Source organism: Spermophilus citellus, assembly GCF_964194105.1.
Source record: "Spermophilus citellus genome assembly, contig: SCAFFOLD_356, whole genome shotgun sequence".
Lineage (NCBI taxonomy): Eukaryota > Metazoa > Chordata > Mammalia > Rodentia > Sciuridae > Spermophilus > Spermophilus citellus.
Window position 1 is genome coordinate 73,746 of NW_027673116.1, and position 24,455 is coordinate 98,200.

At 36.3% G+C, this 24,455-nt stretch overlaps 1 pseudogene across 1 annotated transcript in view; it reads left to right on the forward strand.

The window, feature by feature from the left end:
* The window catches only part of LOC308640082 (electrogenic sodium bicarbonate cotransporter 1-like), a 118,080-nt pseudogene that overhangs the window by 49,793 nt on the left and 43,832 nt on the right, over positions 1-24,455 (forward strand). Inside the window, exon 4 of the transcript in view lies at positions 12,966-13,042. The product of the transcript in view is annotated as an electrogenic sodium bicarbonate cotransporter 1-like (transcript). The remainder of the gene's footprint in view (positions 1-12,965; positions 13,043-24,455) is intronic.

Below are 24,455 nucleotides of genomic sequence, written 5' to 3' on the forward strand. Positions count from 1 at the left end.
CACTTTATTTTTCATCTAATTCATAAAATAGGTTTCTTTTTTTTAAAATTTTATTGTTGGTTGTTCAAAACATTACATAGTTCTTAATATACCATATTTCACAGATTGATTCAAGTGGGTTATGAACTCCCATTTTTTACCCCGTATACAGATTGTTGTGTCACATCAGTTACCTTTCCATTGATTTACAAATTGCCTTTCTAGTGACTGATGTATTCTGCTGTCTATCTTTAGTAGTACTGTATCAGAGGATTTTAGAAGCTGAAGTTCTGCTTCTGGTTCACATTATTCCTAGTCAGTGTTTCTTTCTTATTCTCTGTTTCATTTCTCTTTATCTTGGTTCAGCAGAAAATAGAGTTTTTTTTTTTTAAAAAAGAAATTACCTTTGCCCACTGATTTAAGCAATCTTTAACTAGCATAACTAGACTCAGTGAAGCATTCTCAAAATCTCTGCTTTTTTTCCTCATGATGCTTCATATGTTTTAACACTTGCTCTTTTTTTTTCCACCAGCTCATCCTCCACACCATTTTAGTAGCAAATGTAGAAAAGTGTGTCTTGTCCTCCATCAGAATGACAAACTAGATCACAGCTCCTCAAAAGAATATTAGAAATTACCATTAAAGACCTTTTTATACCCACAATGTAATATATGTAAGTAAGGTGCTTATTGCATAGGTTTTTGAAGTAAATGATTGTTAATGACCCCTGCACTCAATGAGACGTCTAACACTTTTGCTAGAAGCTGTCTCACATTGGTTTGCCTGGTGTGACCACGTATCCCCTGTGTGATTAAGAATAGCTCTATTTAGTCCTCAGTCTTCATTTATTGAATTGACTTAGATGACTTCAACCTAAACCTCAAGATATCAGTTAGAATTGCAACCTCTCAGTTCTCTGAACTCATCACCTTAGACTGGAAAATTACAAATGATGACTGGTTATGGGACCTCACAATGGCAAATGTACTTCACAGTTTCCTAAGCATCTTGAGTTCTGAGTGGCATGATTGCAGGGAAAAATGGAAAGAAAACTAACATTTATTGAACATCTGAGAAGACCCTTCTTATGCATTTTCTTGTTTAGTTTTTGTAACAATCCTATGAATGATCATTACTCAATTGGCTAATCTTTTCTTACTCTTGCTTTGTCTTCTTTCTATAATAACATGTTGGCATGATTCTTTTACTTCTTTTTATGGATCCAGTAGGCTCTTCCCAGAAAGGAAAGATGTGAGCCACCATTCTATCTTCTTTCCCAGCTCATGCTTAGTAAAAAAAAGTAATGATCATGGTAGTTACTATCAGGCAGGTCTGGGTCATAAAATACCCTCACCCTCGGAACTTCTTAGTTCCAACTTCTTAGTAGAGGTGATTTAGAAGTAGGATAGTATTAACTGAGAGCTACAGGCTTCTCAGTTCAGCTTCAGCTTTCAATAAGAAGGAAATCCTGGACCTTCTTGTTTCTGCCTGGAATTCCCCAGGGTAACTCTAGGAGGACCCTAAATGTCACTTTGGCTGAAGATGAGCTTATGAATAGGTATATACAAGTCAAGTGGGACATGCAGTCAGCAAGGTCATGAGGAGTTGGTCACACAAGGAAGCCAATTGAATGACTTTTCCCCAAATATGTTTTGTGAGCCATAAATCTAGAGCACAAGGGGAGGGGCTACATTTGTTAAGTGGAGGCTCAGAGAATGTGTCTATTAACCTTTTAAATTTTTATGTCTGTTTCTATAACATCTGTATCTATATTTATGTCAACATCTATATATTTATTTGACTGCACACAGAGGATCTTGTTAATATTGTGCTTTTTCTGCACATACTCATACTTTTCAGGTGTAAGAATTTTTGGTAACTCCAGCTATGGATTATAATCTTTAATAATTCAGACAGATTTCAGAAAAAGTTTCCTTTGCCATAATTAAAAAATTATAAATAATATTTCATGGACTGAAAGATTGGACCTGTCCCTGGCCCTTCCTTAATGCTGACACTTCAGGCTTCTGTCATTGCTTCTTTTACTTTTATTGTCAATACTGGTTAGATTTACATTCTCATCTTTATCTATAAATAAATGTGTGCTTTCTCTGTCAGTTGATTCTAATGCTAGGAATCCATAAATAGAATTTGTATTATGACTGCATGAATATAGTTCACTCTAAAACTATGTAATGAGCTGTAAGTACATTTTCTTTTGTGAACATCTTTTTTTAAACTAGAGTTTTGAATTGCATTAAAAATTACCTATTACTGTATTCTCAAGCTCTTTCAGTGTTGCAGTGATGCTAATGCACCTGTAGTGTGCCTGAGTGTCACCTTCTGGCAGGGCTGCCCCTTCAGTGGATTCCCCTGCCCCCTTTACCACCCTCCTGCTTGTCCCTGGGCCTGCTGCATGGTGGGTATTCTGAGGTTTGCTTCCCTGGCTCTCCAAAGTTGGAGACCACATATCCCCTTCCTTAGTCATTACCCCATTTTGCTAAATCACATGGTCAGGTAACTTTGTATGAGAGGGTATACTAATATTAACATTTTTCACCTGAAATTTTTTCTTTCATTTCCCCCCATGACTGATGATTTGGAAGCATGTAGAATCCCTGATTGAAAGTAATTTTTTTTTAGAACTTTGAAAACAGGGTTCCATTAACTTCTACCATGGAACTTAGGTTTCTGCTGCTTAAGAGAATTCCAAGATCTAATTCTGGTCAGAACATTTTAGAATATTCTCTTCATTCTTGGTGTGAGGAAGTTTCACAATGACTCATCTACATACAAGACTGGGATTTTTTAAAAAAATTTTTTGTGGTTTGTTTTATTATCCCCTAGAGGCCCTTGTGAGTGGAAGAAGCATGTCCTTTAGCTCTGGGTTATTCTCTCATAGTGTTCTTTCCTTCCCTTTTGTTGTTCTGACCTAATAGGACTCCTAATAATTAGATATGGGGCTTCTTGGATTGATTCGCTATACTCAGATATATTCTCTATGTTTCCTGGCATTGTCCACCCAGTCTCCTTGTTTTTTTGGAAGACTTTCTTGTTATTTTCTAGCTCTTGTATTGAGGATTTTGAATTTTGTTGTTGTTGTTCTGGGGGTTTAACTCAGGGACACTTTACCTTACCACTGAGTGACATCCCTAGCCCTTTTTATTTGAGACAGGGCCTCATTATATTGCTTAAGGCCTTACTAAATTGCTGTAGCTGGATTTAAACTTGTGATCTCTCAGTCCCAGCCTCCCAAGTCACTGGGATTACAGGTGTGAGTAATTGTGCCTGGCAGGGGTATTATTTGTTATAATCATCCCTCTTGCTCATGCTCTCCACCCCCATATATATATATATATATATATATATATATATATATATATATATATATATATATAAAATACACACACACAAGGAAAGCTTTCAGAATGAACAAAATGATTAGTTTAAACATATTTAATGTTTTTTATATTTAAATATATTAAACACATGTGTACACACATATAAAATGTACCTATATATGTTTAAAGTAATTATTTATTCATTCTGAGACCTTTTCTTTATTCTGTTTTTCATAGAATCTTGTCTGTATTTTATAGATAGATTATTGTCTTGGATCTCTGCTAATTTTTTTTTTTTTTGGAGAGAGAGAGAGAGAGAGAGAGAGAGAGAGAATTTTTTTAATATTTATTTTTTAGTTTTCGGCGGACACAACATCTTTGTTGGTATGTGGTGCTGAGGATCGAACCCAGGCCGCACGCATGCCAGGCGAGCGCGCTACCGCTTGAGCCACATCCCCAGCCCGGATCTCTGCTAATTAATAAGAATTTTTGAGTGTTCTAAATTATACTTATTTTTCTAATTTATTTTGTCTCCTTTCTTTATGGTTATCTCTGAAATGCTTGCTGTGATCTGCCTTCCTCTCCTGAATGCCTGATGCTCCTCAGTTGTTCATTTGCCTTTGAGAAAGAACACTTGCTCTACAGTGCATTATCCCAAGAGGGTCCTCTACAGTGCTGGAATTCACAGGGCTTGGCTCTGTGGTACAGACTCTGCACTAAATCTCTTTGTCTTTGCTGAGTTTCTCTTTAGTAAAGAGCCTGGCAGTTGTAAATGCCTTGGCTGCTGCTAGTTAGTCTGTTCCCTGGGATGGTGTTAAATTTTTGGTGCATGGTATTTCCATGAATTTGTTCCTTTCAGCCTACATCTCTGCTTCCATCTACTTGGAGTCTTTCAGTATGGAGCTTCTTCAGGAGTGGGAAGATCTCTTTTGTGATGTCATGCCCCTCAGCACGTATTCGACACTACAATTTCTGAATAGTGTCAGATTCTACTACTCTGTTTGCTTTTCTTCTTATAGAGTGTTTGAAGTCTCTTGTCTGTGTTTCTCTTTTGCCAGTTATTTTCATTGATGTGGCTTATCACCCCCCCCCCTTTTTTAGTATTTTTGTTAGAAATATCTAGGAAGGGTGTGGAAGTAAACCCATCTATTAAGTCATATGCTAAGTACATTATCTTGAACTGGTAGCTTTCTTAAAATATTTAAAACTCACTTCATCAAATCAGAGAATTCCTTAATCCAATGAATGATATTTTACTATTATGTTGTATTTGGTGTCTATACATGTGTGCAAGAGAGTAGCCCAAACTTATCCAGTCACACACTGGTAAACGTCCAGTCCTTGCAATGATGTGGCTGCAGGAACCTACTCATATTCCTTTTTAACTTAGTTTAGGGGCATTTCATGAATATCAGTCTAGGTTGGTACCTTTTTGGAATGAAGACAGTGAGATGTTTCTTTACTGCTCTCATATTCTGCCATTGATAGGCCTTCCCTGTTTACACTTTTATTAACTAGCATGGGCTCACTATAGGTACTGCTCTTTTCTGTTTCTGTGAGGTAAGAAGGTCACAAAGTATTTTAGATATATCTACCTAAGTTTTTTGTTCATAGTTTTAATTTTTGCATGTGTGCATGCATAGTGTGTGTCTGCATATATATGTGCTCAGGTGTATGTGTATGTCCTTTGAGAGAACTTTTATAGAATCACAAATACTATAATTGAAAGGACAACAGATTCCTTATAGTACTTTATAGGGAATTTCCTTTTTAATAAATTTTCCAACCATGGTCTGTTTCTGAATTCTTTCTCAGATGACTAGTGATTTTATGTTGTGTGTGTGTTGGGGGCGGTAGTTGAGAATGAAAAACTTTTCAAAAAATTAAGCTGCCTATTTTAAGTCACTATAAAAATTAAATGTTTAGTGCAGTGTTATTATTAACTGAGTGAAGGAAGTTTAGGTTAGAAGAGTATCAAAGGGGCTTAGATAGTAGAGGGTGTAGAGTATAGAACAATCTTTGAAAGAAGAGGGTGGTATCTTCACCTAATAGAAGAAAAAGAAGGCCCAGATCTTCATCCTGTCGGAATAGGCCCCTACTTCCTTAGGGCAAGACTCCTAAAGGGCAAGAAATTAACTCAAGAATTAGTAATGGGATGGGTTCAAACTGAAAAGCTTCTTCTCAGCAAAAGAAACAATCAGTGAGGTAAATAGAGAGCCAACAGAATGGGAGCAAATTTTTACCACATGCACGTCAGATAGAGCACTAATCTCCAGGATATATAAAGAAATTAAAAAAAAACACCAAAAAACCAAATAACCCAATCAATAAATGGGCTAAGGAACTGAATAGACATTTCTCAGAAGATGATATACAATCGATTAACAAATATATGAAAAAATGTTCAACATCTCTACAATTAGAGAAATGCAAATCAAAACTACTCTAAGATTTCATCTCACTCCAGTCAGATTGCAGTTATTAAGAATACAAGCAACAGTAAGTGTTGGCAAGGATGTGGGGAAAAAGGCACACTCCTACACTGCTGGTGGGACTGCAAATTGGTGCAGCCAATCTGGAAAGCAATATGGCGATTTCTTAGAAAACTTGGAGTGGAACCACCATTTGACCCAGTTATACCATTCCTCAGTTTGTACCCAAAGGACTAAAAAACAGCATACTGCAGTGACACAGCCACATCAATGGTTATAGCAGCACAATTCACAATAGCTAAATTGTGGAACCAACCCAGATGCTCTTCAGTAGATGAATGGATAAAGTAAGTGTGGTATATATACACAATAGAATATTACTCAGCATTAAAAGAGAATAAAATCATGGCATTTGCAGGGAAATAGATGGAGTTGGAGAATATCATAATAAGTGAAGTTAGCCAATCCCAAAAAACCAAAAGCTAAATGATTGCTGATTCATAATGGAGGTTGGGGGGGGGAGCATGGGAGGAATGAAGGAACTATGGATAGAGGAGAAAGGGGAAGGGAAGGGGTATGGGGGTAGGAAAGATGGTATAATGAGATGGACTTCATTACTATAGGTACATATATGAAGACACAAATGGTGTGACTCTACTTGGTGTACAACCAGAGAAATGAAAAGTTGTGCTCTATTTGCATACTATGAATCTAAATGCATTCTGCTGCCATGTATAACAAATTAGAACAAAAAAACAATTGATTAAAAATTTTAAAATGTTAACAAAAAAGAAGAGAGTGTTGATTGCCACCTCCTCGTTACAGGTGTTCTGCTGTGATCTGACCCCTGCACACTTCTAGCTCTCCATGTAAGAGCATCTTCTCTGTTATCTTTGTCCCATACATTAGGGATGACTTCACTTTTGGCTGAACTTCACTCACATACTTTGATAGTTATCTGGGTCTTTTTATGTCGTTGTCTTTCCTGCAAATTTCTTTCACTTTCCAAGTTAATCACGTGCTTCCAGTGATTTCAGTGCCACCTACCCCTCTGGCTTTTCTTTGTCCCAGGGCTCTCCTTTCCTTTGGCCCAGACTGGACACCTTGTCCCATTTCTCCTGCATCCTGACTCCTGGTTCTTGGTTTGCAGGGTTTTTCTTTTTCCCATTATCACTTCTGACTTCTGTTCCTTCTGTTGGCTGACAGGCCTTTGGCCAGCTTGGCAGAGTCCTTGGGTTCTGTTAGTTCTGGGCCAGCAACAGACTTCTTCCTTATTTACTCTCAGACTTTCCAAGTCTGAAGGCTCTTGGAGGGTACATGCAGCATCTCCCTCCATAGGAGATGGACTTAGCACTGTTGTGTTTAGAGTAGTAATTCCAGACGGAGGTCAGATGATACCCACTTGCATTATTCATTCACCAATATTTATGAGGCTCCATTAATGCCAAGCTCTGAGGCTAGACCTGTGAACAAGACAAAACCAAGTGCCTTGGCTCTGGGCTCTTGGAGTTTATATTATAGAAAATAATGAACAAACAAACAATAAAAACATCCTAAACCAAAGAATTAAAATGAAACAAAAATAGACAAACTGATTTCTTAGTTATGAAATTCTTTCATAAAGCTCCTAATGACTGATGATATTTTTAGCTTTCCTTAGTCTAATACTTGCATTTTATGTATTTCTGCATTTTATTTAAAAGATGGGTGAAGGGATTAGATTAGGAATCTTAATAATCTGCGTATTTTTAAATTACTTTTGGTGGGAATTGCTTTTGATAGCCTGTTGTTATAGAAAACTAAGCTATTCCTTCCAGATAGTCTCAAATTTATTATAAGTATTCTAAGTGATTTATCTCCTTGTTCTATTTCTGTTTTTAGTGGTTGAAATGGGAAGAAGTTGTAGTTGGAGTAACTTGAAATGTGGAAAACCAATATGGAAATAATGGAGAATTGGCTTTGTGTACATTATGGAATTTCCCAAACACTTGGCTATGACGATGTAGGACATTTAGAAGCATGTGGTGTTATTATCTTATAATTATATTGTTATTGCTTTTAGCATCCTTTCTTCTTTGTCACAGAGTTGTGGTTTGGTGCTGCTTAATCACAGTGGTATACAGAATAGCTGAGTTCAATACTTTTCCTGTTTTTTTCTTTATGAAAATGAAAAAGTGAAGAAATACAGATTCCGTCTTTGGGAACAGCTAAGTTGAAAACCCAGAACATATTTGTCTCAAACACCCTCAGCAATGTTATATTGTACACAGTTGGCACGGAAAAAGGATATATTCTTCATGGTTGTACATTATACTTTCTCTTCATTGGACATGATGAAGGACATATGTTTATTTGTGTAAATAGCATAGAGCAGTTTTCTTTATAGAGGAGGTGGGACTGGTATTAAGAAATCTAATTTTAAATTTCGGTTTTACCATTTGCTGTGTAATCATGAACTTAACCTTCTTGAAGTTCATTTGTTTAATATTAAGTGGTAATAATAATACCAATCTTCCAGTGTTGATATGAAGATTAAATAAGATATGCACTCAAAAAGATTAGTTAATCATTAAGCTTGGATGCAGACATCTTTAGTAAGTTTGTTATGTCTATAGAGCAGGGAGGATTATCAGTGGGGTCAATGGGGATTCAGAACACATTAACAAGCTGTTAGTCAGATTTTTGTCATTGCAACAAAATACCTGAGATAAACAATTTGCAAGGAGGAAAGATTTATTTTGGCTCATAGTTTTAGAGGTTCAGTTCATGGTCACTTGGTCCTGCTGCTTTGGGCCAGTGGTAGAATAGTACATCATGGTGGGAAGTTGTGGCAGAGAACATCTGTTTACCTCATGGTATATGGGAAGGAAAAAAAAATAGAAGACTCAAAAGGGGAGGTCCTCATATCCCTCTCATGAGCATATCTCCAGTGGCCTGCCTTCTCTTACTAAGCCCCATCTCCTAAAGGTTCCACTAACTCCCAGTCCCACAGGGTAAGGACTGAGCCTTCAATACAGGGGACAAGGGTAGGGAGCATTCCATATCCAAAGTATAGCACATGCATTTTCCTGAAATTACATTTACTATTTAGTTTATGGTCCTACACAGTGCAGATTAGATTCACACCTCTGAATTTTCTAACATGAACTTATATGTCTGTAACTTGTATGTTACCTTAGTTATTTTTTATTCTGAAAATATTATATATTCTTAAGAAAAAAGAACCCAGTGTATTTTGTAGACCTGAGCTATTTGTTTTAACTTGTCCTTGTGTTCTCTGTTGGCTCATTATGTAGTTTGAGGTAAGGGGGCTGCCACTGTGTTTATACATATTTACATTTTTATGTACATATTTAAGTATCATTCTTTTTCTATGCCATGCATTCTCTATACCCCATTTTATCTAGTAGAATTGCAAAGGACTTTATGAATTGCTACATATATGCTAAAGAATAACAATGATTTTAAAACAGTACAGAATGTAATTAATTTTTATAGAAACAGTATGTACCTGCCAAATGGGTACTTTGCAAATGAAATTGTTTTTGATTGTGTGAAACTGCTTGAAAATGTGATTCTCCAAAGCTTTTATTTTTCCCCCTTATGGCTAGAAAACAGTGATATGGAAATTAATTATGACTATGCACTCAAGACTAGTTCTTCTCTTAAAAAAAAAACCTTGAAAAAAAACCCCACAAAGTTTCTTTGGATAAAAAGCAGGGCTAAGACATTTGTATGTCCTGAAATCAAATTCCATGCATGTATGAGTTTGTCTGAATGAATCAACTACTCTGTATAGCTATAAACCTCTAATTAAATAAAAGAAAAGAAAAGGCAGGGTCTGCAATGGTAGCTTTGAGTGATTCACCACCTGTCCCACTTTAGGGTGTGTTTGTATTTCATCTGTTTGGTACAAGGTGACATTTTTCTCTAGTCCCCCAACTCCCTCAGAATTGTAGTATAATAAATTTGTATTATTAGGCCCAAATTCTAAATAGAATGCACTGATTTATTCTGACAATGTGTCGTAGTGTATGTCAGTTGCAAAATGTACACAATAGAATGTGTTGTTAAGGACCTGTTGTGTAACAGCTTCTTGGGTTTGCTGAAATCCACACACAAATTTCTGATTCCCACATGTAATCTGGTTTGTAATCATTTGGCTCTTGTCCTGTCTTCTTTGATTTGGTTAATACATTTCTGGAAAAGTCTGATCAGTGAGTTTCCAAAACTAAGTATTTATTTATTTAGTTGTATAGGTGAGGACTCAAAGGAAAAACCAAATAGGGTTCTTTTGTGTGTTTATGTGGTAAGGATGCTAATCAAATGATTTTGCTTGAGATAGGACAGTTGTGGAGTAGTGATTTGGAGGAGGGTAAGTTATTAGAATTACCCTTCTGGCTACTCCGGCTTAAATGTGCTTCTTCCAGTTCCAATTCCGAGTAGACATACACTGTTAAGATGACTATTTTATTTTGAGCAGTGGTTCTCAATCTTTATCATGTTTCAGAATCACTTAGAAGGTTTGTTAAAACCCATGTTGCTATGCTCCATACCCAGAGTTTTGATAGAGTTGGTCTGGGGTGAGCCTCAAGAATTTTGCATTTCTAAGTGGTACCTAGGGGATACAGATGCTGCTGGTCTAGGGACCACACTTGGAACCACTGATTAAGAGCATTGGGAAGCATCTGTCCCTGTTCAAGGTGTTGTGGAAAGGGGGTGGGAAGTTTGATAGGGAGAGAGGGGAAAAAAGTTGAAGAATACTGATTATATGCTTAGTTACCTGGGAGCTTTGACTTCTGAGCTCTTACAGCATATCACAAGGTTAAATGTTGGTGAAGCTGTTAATACTGGGAATTGGGTAAAGTTAAGAAGGGGCAATAGATTTGATTGTTTCTTAACATTGGCCTTCTCTTTCTCATCTATTTCTTGCATCTTCCTTCAACCTGGGCTTTCCTCTGAAACCCCCCCCCCCACCTTCTAGGATAAATGTAGATAGGTGCACTATAACATTTCAGAAGTGAGAGAAATGATGAGGTACTATATGAGGTTTCTTAGAAAAATTAACACATCAGTCAAATTTACCATTATCATAAAAACCTTATCTATTTGTTGTTTACCTCCTTATGGTTGTAGCAATTAGGATGGTGACTGAGCTGAAATATACCTTTGCAGTATTTATAGAGCTTTCAAACAAATCAATATATTTAGGCTGTTGCCCAGGGAATTTAACTTGTTTAATGAAAAACTGCTTTCAGATTATTTCAACATAGCCAATAACATACATTTGATTGATAATTAGAAATCAGTCTGGAGTATTCATCCTACACAAGCTGCTTTTAACTTGTAAGTCTTATTAGGAATGCTAAGACTACATTTCTTTAGGAGTATGTAATTCAGATTTCTTCACTCAGGCAGACCTTTCACTGTGTTAGTTCAAATAACTGCGTTTGTTTTTAAATATAAAGTGCAAAATTATATCAATTCATCATTTCTATTAGAATCAATCTCAGCATTATTTGGGGGCATTCAAGTTTGTACCAGATGTCTTTTGTATGGACACTAGAAAGAGGTTACAGTTCAAAGCAGAAAATAGCACCTTCAGAGGGGTTCTTTTAATTTTGCTTATGAAGCACTTTTTCCAATGTTGCTTTCCTTTAAATAATGTCCTGTGCTCAAATTTTCCTAGAATAAAACACCCATCAGGTAAAGGATTTAAGAGATCTAGGCCATGCTTACTCAATGAAATGCAGCAGAGTGGAAAATACCCTGTCTTGCCAGCTCAAGAAAACTATGATTTTTCTGATCTGGTAGTTAAAGGCTATTATATTACTTAAAGAGATGCTTTTACATAGAATTAACTTATTAGGAGTAGGTTTTTTTCTCTTGTAAAATTAGGTGTTGGGGTTTCTATGTGAAGGAATTAGTCTGTAATCTAAAGGATGATTTCGAAGCCAATGTTCTATTTGAACCTCTGTGCTTCTTTTCCACCCTTGTCCTTTTGCTGTGAAGACCAACCTGAGTCAGATCATTGAGGATTAATAATGAATGCATTGCTCAGCACCCTGCAGGGGCTGGGTCAAACACCCTGGATTTGAAAAAGTTACTCTTTTGCTTAGTAAGCCCACAAGTTTCAGGTCCAACTGCAGAATGCAAGTTCAGTATTCTGTTGATTAACATGGTCCACCTGAACATGATCTATGGCTGTTCTTGGTGTTTTTTTCTTTATACTTGTGTATAACAGTGTCTAGAATAACTGGAGGGATTGCCAATTAATTTTATCCACAACTGTGATAATGCTGAGAAGATTGGTTCCCATGTAGTATTCCTGATGAAATTTATCCTTTGACTTGAAGCAGAAGTCTGGCATGTTGAGGAGGAAAAGGGACTGTGTTTATTTTAGATTGCCAAATGGAAATGCAGAGAAGCAGGGAGCCTGTGAGAATATGACTGTGAGGCAGACAGTGGGGATTCCAGATCAGATACCCACTAAGGAGAACTATTCTGTTTGAAATCTCTCTCAGAGAAGGGAAAGCAGGTGGCTTTTCTGGTCCATTAAAAAGAGTAAAGGGAAATCAGGTGGCTTTTCTGGTCCTAGGAAGGACTGTCAAGTCCTCGGGGAGAGGAGGTCCAGGCTTGCACCCAGGGGCCAGCTCTGCTGCTGATGAGGAAGGAATTGATTTCTGCAGGCCATGGAAAAGGAAAAGAAACCAGGGATATTAACATGTGTGTGAGAAGGCAGCGATAGTAGTGAGCCAAACCAGAGGAAATTTATTTTATTTAAAAATTTTTTTCAACTGTAGATGGACATAATATCTTTATTATTATTTTTTTTTTTATTTTTATGTGTTGCTGAGGATAGAACCCAGCACCCCATGCATGCGAGGCAGGCACTCTACCACTGAGCTGTAACCCTAGCCCAGGAAATTTCTCTTGATGCTTATTGTCATAGAAGTTTATTTCAAAGTTTAACTTGTCTTGAAGTAGAACCAGGTAATAAGATTTTTAAAGTATTTGGGATTTTTAAATATTTTCCACTTAACCACGTTTGTACTCCAACCTGAATTCTAGAAAATTCTTTAGGAGAATCCTAATGTGTTTAAAAGCATCATCATCATTCTCATCTTTGTCTACTAGTGTTTATGAATTATACAACCAAGGTCTTAGTCTTGAGGAGATGTCTTTAATGAAAAAATCACTTGTGTTTTTCCAGGTAGTCCAGCCATGACCCATAGGAATCTGACTTCCTCCAGTCTGAATGACATTTCTGATAAACCAGAGAAGGACCAGGTAAGCAAAGAATTCTTGACTCTTTGAAATGTACAAGTGAACGTGTGGCTAAACAATGCTAGGAAAAGATTAGAGATGATGGTTGCCTCATGTAACATGGACCATTATGTGTCCTTTATGCTTGCACTTTACCTGAGGGAAGGTAACCAGTATGTGAAGAGTTCTGGAGTCAGAACAGAGTTTACATCTTGATTCCAGCCTTTGTGGGTGGTGATGGTTTGGGCAATTTAAACCTTGGAGCTATAGTTGATTAGCTTTCAAACAGTAATAACCTCTGCCTCAGGAGCATTGTGAGCATTAAATGAGATAATTTATGAAAGTGTTTGGGTAAACTATAAACAGCTAAGAAATGTTGGCAGTTGTTAATTTTGGAGGGATACAGCAGGCTCAGGTACTGATTGTTAAATCATCTCTCTAGCTTTATATTTGTTTGTCTGTTAAAACCTGTAGCAAGTAACCTATTTGAAATGAAGAGCAATTGGGTTTTGAATCTGCTTTCTTTTCAAAAGAATGTGGGCTATTTTCCCAGTTGGCTGTATCTACCTGTGGAGAGATGTATTTCAAGAATATAGTTTATCAATATTTATAAAAGGATGCTTCCTGATTAATAAAGAAGTTACGGCTTCAAATAAATCAAAGTGGCATATTTTTAAAAGGACAGAAACCCCAACCCATTTTCAGGGTTATAGTGGAGGTAGCTATGTTGGAAAGAGCAAGAAACAAAAAGCAAGTACCATGGACTTGGAACTTGTTTCAAAACTAGATAGTTATGTAATGAACCCCAGTTTTCTACTTTGTTAAGTGGAAACAGTAATATATGGCTCACTTCAGAAAATCAAGTATCTGATTCTTGCTCCTTTTGTCCTTTGATATAGGAGAGTGTGATTCTAGTTGGCTTCATGCTTGACATTGCTAATTGTGTATCATTTATGTGACCTTATTCTTCCTTTCTTTCTCTTTTAAGTAGGGTGGTTTTGAAGATTTCTTTTTCACACTTTGCTATTTTTTTCTAAAAAAGGCAATATTTATGACAGTGTTCTTCTTTAACTGGCAGTACTTGTAGTAATGACAGAGGTTTATAGGGGTGGTGAATTCTAAAAAGAACAGGAAAGGTGAAATTACATTCCTTCTTATGAAATGGCTCTTGGATTCTTTTTACCTTCTCCTTTCCACCAGCAATACTCAAATAGGGCCGCCATCATCTCCGATCTGGATTGTTAGAAAAACCTTTAGAACTAAACCTTTATTCCCACTTTCTCCCAGTTCAATGTGCTTTTCATATTATTACCCTCATTTTTCTTCTCCGAATTGGAAACTATCGAGTTAAGTTTGGAATTTCCTGACTTTAAAGATCCTCTGAAATCTGGTGTTGTCCTTCCGATCTTCATTTACTTATTCTTGTTCTCCAAAAGAGGGGCTTCTTCTTTTGATCAGGACTGATCACTTCCCTCCACCTTTGCCTTGAGATGAATTCTTGACTCCTTGAATGCCTCCTCCCTCAAATGCTGATGTGGATTTTCTCCTCCCTTCCACCTGCTCAACTCCTGAAATAATCAGGGAGAGGGTCATTTAAATATTGGATACATTGGTAGGTATGTACCTGTAGCAGAAGAGGGAGACCCAGACCACTAGGATTTCCTTCAAAGCTCTTTTGCACATTTGGCTTCATTCAGTATTTACCAAGCAGTGTTGACTATTTAGGTTGTTTGCCAGGAATCTTGAAGTTGGGTAAGGCAGTACACTGGTTAGGTTAGGTATATCTGGTTGACAAGACTTTTTGAGGAATTCTTTTTTTAGGAACAGCCCTCCTCTGGTCAAAAATTTGTCATAGGCAGCTGGTAAATTCTGGTGGAGAGAAATTTCCTACCTTCTTGGATCTTTTCATATTTGGGTATATGTAGAAGAAGTTTGATGACTTATGATACAAATTGCATGAGATTTTATTTCTAGTGATAGAAGAAATATGTTGGGAAATTATGATATTTTGAAGTTCATTTTGCTATAAAACCTGTGTGACTGGGTCCTTAAAACCAGAATCTTCATTGCCTATCATTAACATCTCAAAGTAATGAAAGTTCATGTTAAGATGAAGCCAGAAGGTTTAACTCAAGAGTTTGGTTCCTCTTGTTTTCAAAGCAAGCAAATGAAGATTGGTAAAAATACTATTATAAGAGCAACTGTCTATGCAAATGGTGTCTATTACAGTAATTATACTTAATCTAATGTGTTCTTCTGTCCAAGAAAAGGAAGAAAATCTGTTCTTTACTTCCTACCAAAGAGCTTGAAGAGGAACTGTGACTGATTTATGATGTCTTCCACAACCAAAAGTAGGGGAGGAATTCAAAGTAGTATTTCCAGTTTCTTTCTGTACCTTCTCTCTTAGTAACTAGAAATATAGAAGGCCCTAGATCATTTTAGGGTGAGAAGAAAAGATGGACTTGCAAATAAGATGAAGATGAAGATACGGTAAATCTGACACCACTCCCCTTTTTTAAAAAACTTGTTTTAACACAGTGAATCTAGGCTTTAATTTTTTAACCTGATTTTCCTCTGTTGGGGTAGGAAAAAAGGTTGCCAGGCTTAAATTTGTTTTGAAAAGCTTTTATAATTAATTAGCCAATGTCCTGGAAGTGAGCTTGGCAGTAAAGTCAAACTTGTCCTGTGTGCTTATCCAAGTTGGCCCCAAAAACTTCCATCCAACTGCGACTGAAGTTTCTGATTGACTGATTATTCTGCCTGAATACAATCTCAACAGTTGCGATGGTGCCTCATGGCTTCCTGGAGCTATATAACTTCCCAGTAGCACAAGGGATGGTTTTAATGTTCAGAGATACAAAGAGGAACAGAACAGCTCTTTCTGACAGCTACATAGTGACAAAATTTGAGGGCATATTTTTTTATGAGATTCTGTTTTGGGAAAACAGAAGAAACAAATCTGTGGACTGCACTTTTTCTTTCTGGCTGTGCCAAGCCTCTGAACTTAGGATTTCAGAAGCGGCTGCCTGATTGAGAAATAGCTCAAAATAGTTAACAGCAGAAGAGAGATAGCCAAAATTTAGGTGATTCAATGCTTTAACAATATTCCAACTTGGATGTTATATTTATTAAGCAGAAAAACACCTGTGGACAGTAGATTAAAAATACATCTGGAGCTCATCTAGTTGTAAATCTACATAAATAACTTCTTCTATTTTGTTGCTATGGAGTTGTTTTTTTTTTTTTTTTTTTTGCATTATGCAGTTATCTTCCTTGGTTATCTTAGATTGATTTGTTTTTTATCCCCCTTTATTCCTTTCCTAATCTTTTAAAACTTTACATGCGTGTTAGATGGGTGTTCATCAAATGCGGGATCTTTAATTTCAGTTTTCATGTGTTAAGAATTAGCTGAGTGGATAAGACATTTTTTCTCATCATTTTACTTTTGAGCTTTAACTCTTGTAGAAGTACTGTGCTCATTGGTACAATAACTTCAGAAGGGGTTGACTTTTTTTCACGTTTATCAACAACGCAATAATGTTTCTCACAATTCCATGTTCAACTTTAAGTGAAATTGCAGTCTGGAGTTTGCAGTGGTTACAGAATTCATGGAAATACCTTACAGATTCCCAGGGAGACATGTAAGGATCACATAGCCTTAGAGCTGCTTGTCTGATTATCACTTCCTTGATTCTTATTATTTAACAGGCTTCCCTGAGAATTTATCCCATTGGTCTCCTCATGAAATTTGGCCTAGGGTTAATGTGTAAAGTGTTTTATAATTTTTAAGCATCATCTATTATCCATTAGCTTTAAATATATTTGGATGCCTTTTTATTTTTGAAGTGTTGGTCTTCTATGATAGTAAACCCAAGTTTAGATATTTTGTCAGAGAGTAATAAGATGAAACCATTAAGTCACGTACAAACTTGAAATTGCTAAGCCATGACTGCCAAAAAATGAAATCTAGAAGGAAACACTCGGTAGCTGAATGACTCCTAGTCCTTCTCTTCCTCATACACGACATAGGTGCAAGTCAACCTCTTTTAGCTGAGATGACTCTTTCATGGTTTTGAAGGTATGATTCCATCCCAGAGCATAGCCTGGGATGCTTCCCTTAGCCTTAGTAGCTGGTTCATATTTATGGTGACAGAAATATACCCAAACATCTTTTTTTTCTTTTTTATGGCTCAAACACTGAAGTTCACACTGAATATGGATAGTCTTACTTTACCCCTCAAGGGAGGCACCATGGCTGAGAAAAGATCATGATCTCCATGATTAGAATAGTGGTCTTCAGCATGTTTTCAGGGACCAGTGAGGCACTGCTGTGTCAGAACAGCTCCACGGGGAATTGCATCTGTGAAAACTTGAGAACAAAGGTATGTTGTGAGCAGGGTTATAGTCCTTGGTCACTACAGTATTGCTAATGGCTCAGTGACTATGGCTTTCCTTGGGCCATATGTTTTTGAAGGGAACTTGTGTGGCCATGATTATCCTTAGGTCCCTTTCAAACAAGATCAAGTTGCGTTTAGATAACTAATAAAACAGATGTTTGTCATCACCTTTTGTCTAATAGAAATTTGACTTAATATAGCTTCCTTTTTCTACCCTGAGCTCTGTCCCGTGGTCTTAAGTTTTAACTACTGGTGGGTGGGAGTAGAGTTTGAGAAGAACTGTCAGTACTGATTTCAAGAACCTGTGTGTTTTAAAGTTGGGACAGTTGAATTTCCCTTTTATTGATGCTGTACTTTCTTGAAAGCCATTTGATTCAATCAGAAAACCAGCATTCAATTAAAAGCAGGTTTATCAGTTTTAACATGATAATAAATCATAACCATATGGTTGTAAATAAATCATAACCATAAGGGTTATATATGTACACACACATACAAGAATTCTTTACCTTCTATATAGTAACATGTTCTTACTATAATATTTTTAAAAAATCTTAAAAGAGTTTTCTAGTTCAGGAATATACAAAACTGCTGTAAAACTTAAACCAGGCAAGCTTGAATAAAATAGAAAGTAATAATTCTTAAATTCCAACCCTTCAAAGTAGCCACTATTAGCAGTTCAATGTAGAGTCTTCTGGACTTTTTTGATGCATACTTATATGCTTCCACATGTAAAAGAGAAATAGGATTGTACTCTTCTATAACCTGATTATTTTTAACCCACAGTACCATGGAACCTACCTTGTTCTTCTTAATGGCTATATAGCACACATAATCATATTTTATTGTAATGATCTTCTATTAATTGATACTGAGTTATTTTCAATTCTGTATGATTACAAATAAGCTCAGACAAAATATTCTTATGGTAATTTTTAGTTTTCTTTCATGATTATTTTTGGAGGAGAAGTTTTTCTGAGTGCAGTTGCTGGGTCACTATATATTGCCAACACAATTAACTTCTCAAAAGATATACCACTTGTGCCCTAGATTTTTTAAACATTTTAATAAACCTCCTCTACTGCCAAGATACTGCTTGCCACTCAGGTTTGAGTTTCTTCTTTATGATTCACTCCACCAAAAGCTCAGCAATTCAGCTAAAGTGAAAAGAATTTCAGTAACAGCATCTGTCTCCCAGCTCACTTTGGGACTTTTTTCAGAAGCTTAAAATACAGAGATAAAAACCAAGTTCATGGGCTGGGGCTGGGGCTCAGTGCACTTGCCTGGCATGTGCCAGGCACTGGGTTCAATTCTTAGCACTGCATATAAAGAAATAAAATAGAGGCCTATCAACAACTAAAAAAAATATATATTAAAAAAAACAACCTCCAGTTCATGTTCCTGGTCTAATTGGCTGTCTGAGCTGGCTAATTGCCTGTATCCTGAGGTAAGGAGGTGAAAAGTGCAGTGGCCCTAGCCTTGACCACTTGTGTTTCTTATTGCTCTAGCTAAAGGTGTTGCTGTTCCCAGCTCTGGGAGAAAGAGCTCTTTGGGCTCTGTAGGAATTTCCTTGGCAACCAAAAATGGTTTCCTTTCAAGAGCCCTTCTTGGTGGTCAGCATTTGGAAGAACAACAACAATAAAAAAAATAATTGCAAGATGAGTTGAACAAAGGTTCTTTTTGAAGCATTACTCAACACATTTTCAGCTCAGCTGTGCCTCTCCCCCTCTCCCTCTTCCCCCAAGAGAATTTTGAGTGAACTGACATCCAAACTGTACAGTTATCTGGAAGTGCTTAGGAGCTTTGAAGGAGTGTTGTTATCTGGGAGAGCTAATAGAAAGACAGCTGACCATGCTGTACGTGGTGGCTTGTTGCTACAGATTCTGCTGCTCCTCTGCCTCCTCAATGGGGAATCTCTGCAGAGTAGATCTATGAAGAGGCCACAGCTCACAAGGAAGTTGCTTTTACTCTTTTTCAGAAGGTGAATGGTTTTCCACTGTCTGCAGTTCATTCTTCTGATTGATCCGGAGACTAGCTGATTTGTTTACCTTGGCAGAATTTCATGATCCTATCAGCCACCACCAGAGCTTCCTGATTTCTCCATGTATTACCATCAATGGTCTCATTTTACTCCCTAGATTCAAGTGAAACTGAACAGAAATGGAAACAACACTTTTTTTTTTCTTTTTCTACCACATTAAAAGGGCAGAGGTATTATTTTTTCTGTAATCCAAAAGCCAGTGGTTAGTCACACCAAGCAGACATTCCTGCCTAATCAGTGTTCTATGCATACATATACATGAAGGTAGAAAGTAACTGAGTCTTTGCATAGGCAGCCATTGTAAACTTTGAATTTCAAAATTAGCTGTACTGCTAATCATGCTGTGGCTCTACCTGCTAGTATTGAGACAAGCGTCTCACTGATAGAACACCCAATTGAGTCTGTTCCAGTATAAAGAATAATTAACAATAACTAACATAGATTGGACCCCTACTTACATATGCCACGTGAATGCTTTGGAATTGGTAAACTTGAAGCCTGGAGAGATTAAGTTCCCTGAAGTTAAACAGCATCTAAGCAGTAGGCTGCATCCTGTTGTGTGCGCCTGTGCTCTTAATCAGCATAATGAATTCTGCCTATTTAGATTAGGGGTGTCTCTGAGGTTTGAAGCCACAGTGAAACAGACAGGTGTCCAGTTGATAGTTTTTGGCCTTTGGTTTGCCTTTGAGGTACACATCATGTTGACTAGGCTAATTACCAGAATTAGTGTTAAAAAAATAATTTTTTTAAAAATTCTTAAGGCTCTTTGATTGGTTGGACATTTCTGCTGCTACAATGATTAAAAGACTTGATGTTGTATATCTGTACTGTGTGTAGGATTGGAGGGGGATCAGTGAAAAGAGGCTGATATAATTAAAAAAGGTATGATATATGATTCCCTATTGTGAGTTTGTATCTAGCTGGGAAGACCAAATAAACTGTGTGGTGCTGACAGTGGAGCACGGCAGGAGTTCAGTGAAAGACGAAATAACTGTGTGGGCCAGAGCTGTCAATCAAAGAGAAACAAGGGACTTTGGAAGCATCTTTTCATTTTAAAGAACATAAATAACAGAAGAGATGAGAATTAGCCAAATGAAACATTCTTCCTTAGATAAAGAGTTGGGTAAGAAGTGGGAGAAATAAGTTGAACTGTAACTGTCTGCAGTTTAATAATATAAGTGAATGACTTGATTCATACAGTAAATGGAAAATATTGTGGCTTTTAGAATTCTTTGAAATAAAGACCCCAGAGTCCTCAAATCTGATAAACTACAACATTTAAATTTAATTTTTTTGGTTGTAGTTACAATTCCTGTGAATTTAACAAGTCTAGATTAGATTGTCGAGTTGACTCCATCACAGATCACAGTGGATAATCAAGAGTTAGATCTCGCTTGGTTTATGAATCTTCACCTTGTTCTTTACTGAAATAATCCATTGTTCTTTGGCTTTCAGATCAGTTAGTATTTATCCTCACTATAGATTCAATCCCCTCTAGGTCATTAAGTCATACATACACATATATCATTATGACTTTATTTTTTCTGGTAAGTGGAAAAAGCAATTATTACTGAGCTTTTTTCACTAATCCTATCTCAGGAAGAGCATTAACTTAAATAAGCATGTTAAGCTTTGATTCTTCTGAACTTCAATTTTTCTTATTCATAACACAGGTCTTATGATTCACAGAGAACTTCCTTCTCCTCAGGCTTGTTGTGTGAAAAGGAAAGTGCTTACTACAGTTTAAAGTGTTATACAAATCTTCATTGTCATTTTATTATATAAATGATCTATTGCCTTTTTTGGGGGATTTTATTTTTTAATAAATTGAGGTAGGATGGAAGTCACCTACATTTTAGATATCATTCCGCATCTTTCAGATTGATATTGCCAGTTGCTGTTTGATATTCCATGCTCTTGGCTTTTGCACTATACTTCTCTACCTTCACTCTAAAGAAATGTTGGGTTGTTTTTCCAGGAATACTATTATTGCATGTACATTTCCTTTGGATCCCATGATCCATTTTCCTTAACTTTTACAAATCATATCTTTACTTGAAGACCTGTCAAGTACTACTCTTTCCTTACATCCATATTTAAATTTTCTATCAGATGTAACCAACTCTTTCCTTGAATATCTAATCAGCTAATACTTACTACTTGCAACACAAATTTGTTACTTGTTCATTTTGCTTTTTATGTGTATGTCCATCTTCTCTATTTGGAGAGGCAGGAGTTAATTTGAGAGTTAGTTTCTAATGATGACAACTAATTGGGGACAATAAGTATCCACTCATTTTTTCTCTTTTTTTTAAGCTAAGGAAATGTTTATGACCCTGATTTTCTCAGAGAAAAAAGATTTCTCATATTATTGTTATTGTCATATCTTTTATTCTGGTAACTTTAAAAGTTAGTGTTGTTTGAATCTGTATTTGTTATTTTGTATATATGTTAAAATTCATTTTCCAAGAACAAATTTAGTGTTGCTTATGCTCATTAGCATTGTGCTCTATTAATTAGGTCAACCAGTTGCTTGAAATGTATACTTATATTATCTTTTCATTTAGAATAGTCCTGTAAATTCTACCATTTCAAATATATTTTACTCTTTCATTTGCTATTATCCATTTACACATTTATACCATAACCTATATCTGAAATAATCAGTATACTGCAAAGAAAAATGAATGAACAGTTGTTTGACTGGCATAAAAAACACCACTGAATCTTTTTCTCCTTTGTTTAAAATAAAGTATGGTCTGTCTTAAGGATATATTGGAAAAGCCAACTTTCAGCACAGAAAGGTGTTTTATTGAAAGATGGCATAATATTGTTCATTTATGTAGAGCACATGTCAAATTATGGACTGTATAACATTCTAGTTTTATATAAGAACCTTTTCATTTTTTGGTGATGTGAAATTAGGGGGAAAGCAGAGCAAATGGAAAGGATTTGTCATTGAATGGGATTTATGATTGAATTTACTAGTTCTATACATTATAACACCATCTCACTTATCCAATTTTCTTATAGTTTAGATTCCATGGAAAGCGTTATGATAATAATCTTGGTATATTATTGAAAATAAGTGAGAACCAGTCAAATTGAAATCCATCTATGTATTAAGATGATTTGTCTCAAAAAACCCTTTTGGTTAGAGATAAAACAGCATTTCTTTTCTTATTGTGTCTTTGATTATATTATACATCATTTCTCAAATATCGTTTCTTCTTCCAATATCAGCTTATTAAGAGACACTGAGAAATAAACAAAGGGAATTCCAGAAATTTCAACAAGCAGCCTGCTTGGAGACTTTGTAAGAAGGACTAGATGGAAAGTCTACTGCCTATTTTATTGTGATCTCTGAGAAGGCATTCCTAGTTTACTGGTTTCTGGAAGGAAATTTTGTTTAGAAGAACAACTGCCATTACTATCTACAAAAGTTGTGAAATTTTTCAGAGTGAGCAATTCTCACAGAATAGCCCTTTCTATTGAGACTTATGAAAACACATGTAAGAATGTGTCATGAAGGGAGTTTCATGAGGAGACATCAAAGTTGTCCCTGAAGGATGTCTTAATTACTAATGGAATAGAATGCAGCTAGGCCTTTTTAAAGGCCAAAGTACATTCATATTTTGTTTTCCATTAGTACTTAGAAAAATCCTGTATGGTTTTTCATTTCTAAACAGCATATCAAAGTAATACAATGTGCAGGGTTCTTTTTAAGTTAAAAAAGAAGAACAAATTAAATAAAAGGTATAAGATTCTCCCTTCCCTGATTATACCAGGGACTTGCGCCTCTTTGCTAATATGTGTTCTAATCTGTGTCCTTGTGGTCTACACCAGTCAAGGAGCTGTCCTGTCTTGATTTTAGTGGTGCCTTGTTGCTCTAAACGCCCAGTTTGTAAAACCTCTGTGTGGAAAGAAAATGAGAAAAGGATTTAAATAGAAGGGTAGAAGATTTAGGGTAATTTCAGCATTTTCTGAATATTAGGAAATGTATTTTGCTTGATGTGATTGAAAACTCTGAATTTTATAACTCTTAGGATGTTGGTTCAAAACCTGACTTCCCTTCTTACTGTGTGATCTTATGCAGTACTTATTTATATCTCTGAGTCTTACAAAGAAGTTTTTTTTTATATTTATTTATTTTTTTTAGTTCTCGGTGGACACAACATCTTTGTTGGTATGTGGTGCTGAGGATCGAACCCAGGCCGCATGCATGCCAGGCGAGCACGCTACCACTTGAGCCACATCCCCAGCCCAAGAAGTTGTTTTTTTTTTTTAAAGTATCTCCTCATGTACTCATAAGAATAAAAGGAGATAGTATATGTGAAACATACCAGGAGCAGAATGGATGCTTAGTAAATATTACCTCCAGAGCAGAGCAGGGAACTTGCTTAGTGTGTGAGGCCCTGGGTTTGAATTCCAGCAACACACACATGCACATATATGTGTGCACACACACACACACACACATACACACACACACACACACACACACACACACACACACAGTTTCTTTCCCTACTCCCTTATCCTTTTCTCTTGAAAGCAGAGGAATAGGATGAACTATGGAATTTTAAAAAACATATCTGAATATATGGCAAGAGATCATTGCCACAAAATGTAAAATATTTACTGTTTGGGCTTTCACAGAGAAAATTTGCCAATCTATGGTCTAACTCATCACTATTTATGTTGAATAAAAGAACAGAAGTATAATCTATGTCACTTTCTTTTTAGAGCAGAAACACAATTATAGTGAGGCATCCATGGAGTCTTAATGATGTTGTAGTAAGCATTTGCACAAATAGGGCTGTGTTACCATCAGAGGGTTCTAATCTGCTTAAACAGTAATACTCCAAGTGTGTTGGTTAATAGCTAGTGTAAATGTGGGAGGGTTTCCAATATCATGGCACTTTTAGCTTGTCATGCTGTGTTGAAAGGATTTATCAGCAATTTGAAGTAGGACACAATACATGCACGTTAAATTTTC